Here is an 8972-nt window from a genome sequence, read left to right as displayed (position 1 = left end):
AGCAACCCTGTACAGGGTTTCCGAGGCTGTAAATCTTTACGGGAGCAGAAAGCCTCATCTTTCTCCCGCGGAACAGCTGGTAGTTTTGAACTGCTGATGCTGAGGTTTGCAGCCCAATGCATAACCACTACGCTACCAGAGCTCCTTAGAGGGTTTCAAAATGTTCCTGGAAAAAACTTTTTGAAACCATCTCTTATAACGCACACAACAGGAAAACAGTAGTGATTTCCTTTCATTTATCATCATATTCTACTCTACAACACCCAATGTCTGTCCTTTTCCAGAGGTGATTATTGTTCTTGTTAAGCGCCACTGCGTTAGTTCTACTTCATGGTAACCATATGAACAACAGAATAAAACATGGTGGTCTGCCATCCTCATAATTGTTCCAACATTTGAGTCCATTGTGGCAACTATTGTGTCCATCCATCTCATTAAGAGTCTTTCTCTTTCTTGCTGACCTTCTTCTTTGCCAAGCATGATGTCCTACTCCAGGGACTAGTTCCTCCTAATAACATGCTCAAAGTGTATAAGACAAAGTCTGATCTTCCTTGCTTCTTAGGAGCATTCTGACTATACCTTTCCAGCATAAGTGTGTTTGTTCCTCTGCCAGTCCATAATACAACATACTAAAAACATCACAGTCCAGTGCTACACATTTGCAACACATATCAGAGATAACGGCCAAGAAACACATGATATTTTCCTGAAGAAAGACTGTTCTTCAACGTGTAGGGGGAGAATTAGGTCAGTTATATAAGACTCACATTAAATGAGTACACCCTGGACCACTTTAGTGATATTGCTAATGTTACTGTCTTTAATAGTAACAAGAGGAATGTGAAGTTAATTTCCCTTGCTTCAGAAGTTTCATGTTTTATAAGTCTGAAGGGTATAATATTATGATAACCTACATACAATATGAACCATTTTCGGCAAAAAAACTACTATTCTTCAATAACAATTCCATAAATATCAAAGAGAAATTGTTCCAATATCCATATATATTGCAGTTAGCTCAGCAGGAAAACCCATTTCAATGATGAGGTTCTGAGGAGCCCCCACAAACTTGAGATAATTGTACGTGATAAATCAACTACCAAAAGCATATTGGTGAGAGCTACTCAATTATGTATGAATAAAAATCTTAAAATTATAGAATGTTGAAGCTCTCGAGGATCTTTTCTAATGCATTCATTATAGAGATTAGGCAGCTTAAATCTAGAGATATTAAATTATTTGATATTAAAAAATTTACTAGGGACAGCAGCAGCATCAGATCCAAGATGGCAGCCAGCAGGAGGCTGATGAAGGAGCTTGAAGAAATCTACAAATGTGGGATGAAAAACTTCCATAACATCCAAGTTGATGAAGCTAATTTATTGACTTGGCAAGGGCTTATTGTTCCTGACCACCCTCCATATGATAAGGGAGCCTTCAGAATCTAAATCAACTTTCCAGCAGAGTACCCGTTCAAACCACTGAAGATCACATTTAAAACAAAGGTCTATCACTCAAACATTGATGAAAAAGGTCAAGTTTGCCTGCCAGTAATTAATTAGTGCTGAAAACTGGAAACCAGCAACCTAAGCTGACCAAGTAATCCAGTCCCTCTTAGCCCTGGTAAACAACCCCCAGCCCAAACACCCACTCCAGGCTAACCTAGCTGAAGAATACTCTAAGGACCATAAAAAATTCTGTAATAATGCTGAAGAGTTTACAAAGAAATATGGGGAAAAGAGACCTGTCCACTAATAATCTGTCACGAACGATTCAACAAGTGTGAACAGAGGCACCAGCAGTGCATTCAGATACCCCAGCAAACAGGACTCTGTAGAGAACTGACGAGTACCACTGCCTGGCATCTGCTTGTGGCCACTACTAACTTTCTACAGTTTTCTTACTCAAAAGTGGTCTAGGCAACCTGTAAACAAATGATTAAATTTTTACTATGTTATAATTCTGCTTTCTTTGTTTTAAAAATCACTGCTTCGACTCATTTTCCAAGAACAGTGTTTCCTTTCTTCTCCATATTATCCAAACTCTCCACCTGACGTTCATTAGTCTGTATGATTGTGGGTTTTGTTTAATTTTTCAGAAGTTGGGGAGAAAAATGGTGGTGGCTCACCTTCTTCCCTACCCTCACAAATTCCACTTTTCTTGCCTTCAGTATATAGTTTCCACCTGGTTACTTCCCCAGATCCACGCCTGTCTCCTTTGCAAAAAAGAAGAGAAACCAGTAGCATTTGGGTTGGCTCTTCTAACACGCTGCACTGCCTTGGCGACTCTACATTGTATAAATAGCATCCTTTAAAAAAATAATAATAAAAAGCAAACACACACTTTTTTTTTTAAGTTGAAAAAAGGGAAGCCTAGCTCTTATGTAAAACATGGCGCTAATGTTGATTAAATGGGCAAATCCTTTGCCTGTGTGGTGGTTGACCTGCTACCCACATCCTCAGCTTTGGTATTCTCCTGCTGAGAGAAGTCCACAGTAACAGGTCTGTAGTGCAGGAGGGGTGGGCCCAACATCTGGAAGACCCTGAAATGATCAAAAAGGCTTCTCAGGCCCAAGGTCAGCCCTCCTCATCCCCGCCCTTTTTGGAAGATCAGCTGGCTATTGCAGATGAAGCTAAAGCCAGAACATCCACGAGAGACCCCACGTGCATCTGTCACTGAGCTCCATCTGAAGGCGCCACGGAGCTTGCACTGCACCTCTTCTGAGCAGCAGCCTGACCACAGCCCCTCACTCCCACACCCCCATGACATATCTCGGTCCTTTTTGGGCTTGGAACTGGCAAGACCCAGCTTTAGATGACATTGTTCTTGAGTTGGCGTCGTGCCTGCTGAGCCGGCCAGCCCAGGAACAAGATGACCTTCCCTCTCCCACTTTGGACTCACAGGCTTTGCAGAAAGACACCCTCCATTTGAAGCTCACTCAGTGATATCCTTTCAATGTGTTTTATATTGTTTGACTGTCTTTTTTTTTTTTTTTAAGAAATAAAAATTGACCTTAGACTTTACCAACAAATTTTTTATTTTATTTTTTTACTTAAGGTGGCCAGTATGGGGAAAGATGGTTTTCAATGTGGTATATTATCTTAACATTATTTTAATCAACAAGATCTTATTGTTGATACAAATCGGCTCACTCTTTGTCTCTCTTGAACAGTTTATAAAGGGAGGAAAAGAGCCTCTTGATAATCAAAGGCACAATTAATTTTGACCCCCCACCAAAAAATAAACAACAACTCATGTTCAACAATAAGGACTTTTAGCTCCAGGAATTAAAATACACCTTTTGAACTTAGAACAGAAACATGGAACTTAGTTTTTAAACCCTCAGTTTTGCATTTGGGGAAATGGAAACACTGATTATTTCAAGTGTTTTGAAGATGGCTTCACAGCTGGAAAATGACTTGTATCCAAGGCCCCTCAATCTCAGCCTATGCTTTTTCACTGATCTTTCATATCCGTTATTACCTAAATGCTGGTAAAATCTGAACTGCTTGTCTCATCTCTTCATTCTCATCTCCAATTCTATAAGCTTACATTTGATTTTTGTTCTAATTAAGTGAAAGATGCTATAGATCTCATTTTACTAGTATTTTTATTTTAAACATTTTCATTGTAATTTGGGTGCAAGTTTACAGAGCAAATTTAGTTTTCGTTCAACATTTCATACACATTCTGATTTGTGACATTAATTGTAAGCCCCACAGTGTAACAACACTTTCTACTTCCTCTCTGTGTTTACCATTTCCATTCGTCCTCCTTTCCTATGTATCTCTATTATAGAGGTTGTTTTAATTGGGTGTGTTGTTGTTGTGGTGGTGGTGGTGGTGTGCTATCAAGTCAATTCTGACTCATAGCAACCACATATAGAGTTTCTGAGGAGCAAGTGGTGTGTTTGAATTATCAATCTTGCAGTTAGCGATCCAGTGCTATGTTGTCGAGGTTGTTAAGTGCTTTCGAGTCTGTTCCAACTTACAGAGACCCTGTGTTTCTATTACATAGTCATGTATTCCTACAACTAGTTAATACTATTTTATTCATGTTTCCATCCCCTGAACTTGTTGGTAAAACCAGTTGGCATCAAGTCAACTCTTACTGATGAAGACCCTCTGTGTATCAGTGTAGAGCTGTGCTCTGTAGGGTTCTCATTGGATGCATTTTTCAGAAGCAGATCAGCAGATCTTTCATCTGGGGTGCCTTTGGGTGAATATCAGCCTTTTGGTTAGCAGCTGAACTTATTCACCATTTGCAACACCCAGAGATTCCTATAGATTTATAGAGAAACTTTAATCAGTACATTTCATATATCATTTTACAAAGAGCTTGAGTTTAACTTACTCTACAATCATCTACATCACTTCAATATTCTATAATTCATAAATAAAAGAAAAAATCAAAGCTAATTTAAAAAGCCAGCTCTATGCTTGAAACCTTACTGGGTTTATATTAGTCTAAATATCTGAAAGACCTCAGACTGGTTTTGTTATTTGCAAGAGAGACACACATGATTTCACACAAATGAAAATGTGTAATATGTTTGCTTAGTTCTAAGAAGCTCTGGTGGTAAAGAGGTTAAATTGATTGGCTGCTAACTGAAGGGTGGGCAGTTCCAACCCCACAGCCACTCTGTGGGAGAACAATATGGCAGCGTGTGTTCAGAACGATCACAGCCTTGGAAGTTCTTAAGGAACACTTCTTCTCTGACTGATAGGGCTGCTGAGGTGGAATTAATTCTATGGTGGTGGGGTTGGTGCTTTACATTTATCTCTTTTTAAATTTCTACAATTTAATTTCATATTTATAAACCAGTTTTTGTCTGACTCATGGAAAGAATAGAAGTGTGCTCCCTAGGGTTTTCAGTGACTGGTTTTGTGAAAGACAACCACCAGCATTTTATTCTGTGGTGCCTCTGGGTAGGTTTGAACCACCAACCTTTCAGTTAGTCATCAGGCCCTTAGTTAGCCATTTGTGTCACACAGGGATTCTTTTCATATTTGTTATCTTCTAAATTTGATTCTGTCATTGCATTTGTTTTCCAGTTTTGTGTGAAGGGCAAATTTGATAAGCAATATTTCCATTTCAACAAATCACTAATACAATTACTTCAGAGAAGAAAGAGAACCTTAATAGAGTAGAAAAAGAATAGATCCTGGAATTAAAATGATTAGATTTAAGGCCTTACTACATTATTTCTGAGGTTCTGACCTTGGGTAAATCATTTAACACTATGTTTTACCTCTTTGAGACAGAGCAAATGTACCAAAATATGAAAATATTTTTTCAGTTGCAAAGAGCTATCTATACAAATATGCTAACATAATTTAGGTAAAACTCTGAAACTTGATGTCATCAATTGATTCTGACTCATAGAATCCCTGTCGGATTTTCTGAGGCAATAAATCTTTATTGGAGCAGAAAGCCACATCTTTTAGTATTTGTTTCATACAGTAGATACATCCATGAAGTTATCTCTTCAGATTGAGAAATATATAAATATTCTCTAAGCAATTGATTCATTTAAATGCACATTTACTTGTGAATTCTTCTAAATCCATATTTTCTACCAGTCCAAATAATATCTAGGCATATTTTTGCCAATGCCTTATTAAATTCAATATCTGAATGGTCATTTTTCAAAAGAAAAAGCATGAAGTGAGAATATATGTTGCTAATAATGATGCTATGATTTGTCACTTATTCCTATTAAAAACGGAGAAAAGATTATTTCTGCCTTAATTAATAATCTAAGTGAATTCAGGTAAATTACTACAGATCACATAATTCCTTTTTTAAGTGATGAGAAACCAATCTTAAAATTGAGTCAATATAAAATTAGTCAGCACAATTCATTTTCCTATTATATCAAAAACACACTACCTTATACCTCAGAAGCACCAACATTGGTTCTGGCAATAGTTCTTTTACTTGGGGCACTAGACAATGTAGCCTCATACAAGGAAGACAAAATTTTCTTTATTTAGACTTGTAAGATCTCATTTTAGAAATAGACACAAATGGAGGACTCTGCCTGAAATACACATCACGGAAGTTAGGAATTTTGTCAGTGAAGGTAATGATCCGATGGGTTTGGCTCAGTTCTACAAAAGGCCTCTACATCAGTGTTAAAATGGCCATAAACAACGAGATAATTAAGTATCTGTCCTGAGAATCCAGCTGAAAAGAGCTGTTCAAAGTTTCTGAGAGTAAATCATCAACAAGAGGAAAATGAAAACACAGGATAAATACCTTACCTCCTGTTTCTTAAAAAAAAGAATGCTCATAAACTCACTTTTAAGCTCCTCTTATCTTAGGAATGATCACTGGTGCACAGTGGTTAAAGCATTTGGCTGCTACGTGGGAAGTCATGGTTTGAACATACCAGTCATACAGAAAACTGTGGTTGTCTGCTTCTGTAAAGATTTACAGCCTGGGAGAGCTAACAGAGAGTTCTACTCAGTCTGATAGGGTCGATATGAGTCAGAATGGACTTAACACAGGTGGGTTGGGTTTTGTTTTGAAAAGAGTCTTATGAAAAGAGTCCCTGTGTGACACAAATGGCTAACTAAGGGTCTGATGACTAATTGAAAGGTTGGTGGTTCAAACCTACCCAGAGGCCCCACAGAATAAAATGTTGGTGGTTGCCTTTCACAAAATCAGTGATTGAAAAACCTAGGGAGCACAGTTCTATTCTTACCGTGAGTCAAAATTAACTCAATGGCAATTTTCTGTTTTTCTATTTTAGAAATTTTCTTGAATGGTCAGAAAGAAAGTAGTTGTTGTTGTTAGGTGCCAATGAGTCGGTACCGACCCATAGCGACCTTATGCACAGCAGAACGAAACACTCCCTGGTCCTGGGCCAACCTCACTACTGTTGCCACGCTGGAGTCCATCGATGCTGCCACTTGGCCAATCCATCTCACTGGGATTCTTTCTTTTTTTCTCTAACTGTCTACCAGGCATATTGATAAAGGCAAATTTTCAAACACTTTCTGCCTAAGTGTACACCTCTTAACCCCAGGACCAGCCCTAGGTAGGGAGGGGCTCAGCTTTCACTTCTCCCATATTCACACTGTGTAAGTCACATTACACACTGTGTAAGCCCAACCCTGCTCTATTACTGATCACAGTACTTGTGAGAATATTCTGTCTTCTCTGTTTCTCTAGGTTTATCTCCCAGGTTTGTTCATTTATATCTGGAAGGAACCTCAGCTTTCATCCACTGACCTACCATTTGGTTATTGTGGCCCTGATCATCTGCAGTAAAATTATGAAAGAATAAAAATAATATTGATCAACAGACGGGGACTTGATGGTGGATAGGGCAGAGGTGCAGACACATTATCCATCAGCAATACTACTGAATACCAGGTGAAGAGGGTTCAGGGCAGAGACCCAAAACTCTGAACCACATAGGGAGGAATCTTTAAAAAGTTTGAAAGCTTATAGCTAATGGAACTTATATCAGAAGCAAGAAATCGTGTATTTTTAAATCTGCCAGGCTCAGCGGCCTGGAGTAGACAATTTGGGTGAGACCAAATGGCAAGACCAAGCAGAGAAGCAGAACCACCATGGAATAATAACCACACGGGAACCTCAAGGCAAAGGTAGACAATACACATTTTCGGTTTTGCTTTGTTCTGATTTCTTCTTCTTCTTCTTTTTATTTTTGGTATCTGTTCAATGGGCCCCCACTGCTTGTGTACCTTCATTCTGGTGATTAGATGGTGGTGCCTGAGCTAGTGGACAGCCCCCACCTCCAGCACTGGTGGATTTTTCTGCCATGCATGCACACAGATACTCTCAGCCCAAGAGCCAGAGCTGAACTGTTTTTCAATAGTGAAAAGACCAGAACAAGGGGTGTGGAGAGGGAAAGAGAATTTAAAAACAAAACAGGTTGAAAATTAAATTAAATTCTGAGGTACACCATAACAACCAACACTGGCAACATAATATTTATCAGGTGGCTTTGAAGGTAAGATGTTGAAAGAGGCCATCAAAGTCATACTCATATTAGGCTACAGATTTTTTTTTTCTTCTCTCTCTCCTGTCCCTTTTCTGCGATCATAGATTATAGACTACAGTATCAAAATTTTGTTTTTTTGTTTTTTTTTTCTTGTTTGCTTTTTGCTGTTGCTGTTTGATGCTAACCATTTTACATTTGGGAGACTCTTTTTCTCCCTATATTACCCAGGAAGAGACAGAAATTACTGACATATAGTCAGGTTACAATAACACTCTATAAAGCACCGAAATCAAGGCAAGAACCAATACCAACTGCCATACACCAGGGAGGCAGACAATACCTGTGAAAATTACTCTGAGTTAAGCAATAAGAAGAGTGAAAAGGGAAGCCCACATCTTAATCACATCTACCTGGAAGCAATCAGAAAGCATAAAAAATACCAAAACACACACTCAATTAAGTAATAAGGCCGCAGATAAACATTAAACTTGCCCAAGAAGCAAAATCAGATGACCATATCAGCACATGTCCAGAAACAAGATAAAATGTCTAAGACAAATGACCTAGATGGAGACCTAGACTACCTTTTGGAAGGAGGGCTGGCCTTGGAAATGCCTGAGAAGGAATTCAGAAATATCATTATAAAATGTTTCAAAACACTTTACAATGGAGTTGAGAAAAATAAGGAAGAAGTCTTTATTTTTGAGAAAAATAAGGAAGAAAGCACTACAGGAACAATCAAATAAGATAGATACAGCATTGGAAACAATTCAAAACCTCCAAAAAGAGGTCCAAATGATCAATAATAGAATATCAGAAATAGACAAAACTCTGAAAGGGCAAAGGAGTAGAATAGAAAAGATGGAAGTAGAACCAGTGATCTGGAAGACAAATCTCTCAATACCACTAAGATAGAAGAACAAACAGAAAAAAAGGATAAAATATCTGAAGAAGGCCTAAGATTCATGTTAGAAAACATGAAGAGGAATAACTT

General features: G+C 38.3%; 1 protein-coding gene and 1 pseudogene across 2 annotated transcripts in view; one reads left to right on the top strand and one right to left on the bottom strand.

Moving 5' to 3' along the window:
- Positions 1-8972, bottom strand: part of GRM5 (glutamate receptor, metabotropic 5) — a 677550-nt gene that overhangs the window by 387805 nt on the left and 280773 nt on the right. The window lies entirely within an intron of this gene.
- LOC102823011 lies at positions 1287-1755 on the top strand (annotated as a pseudogene).

The sequence above is a fragment of the Chrysochloris asiatica genome, unplaced genomic scaffold, assembly GCF_000296735.1.
Source record: "Chrysochloris asiatica unplaced genomic scaffold, ChrAsi1.0 scaffold00163, whole genome shotgun sequence".
Lineage (NCBI taxonomy): Eukaryota > Metazoa > Chordata > Mammalia > Afrosoricida > Chrysochloridae > Chrysochloris > Chrysochloris asiatica.
This window is presented reverse-complemented; position numbering and strand designations above follow the sequence as displayed.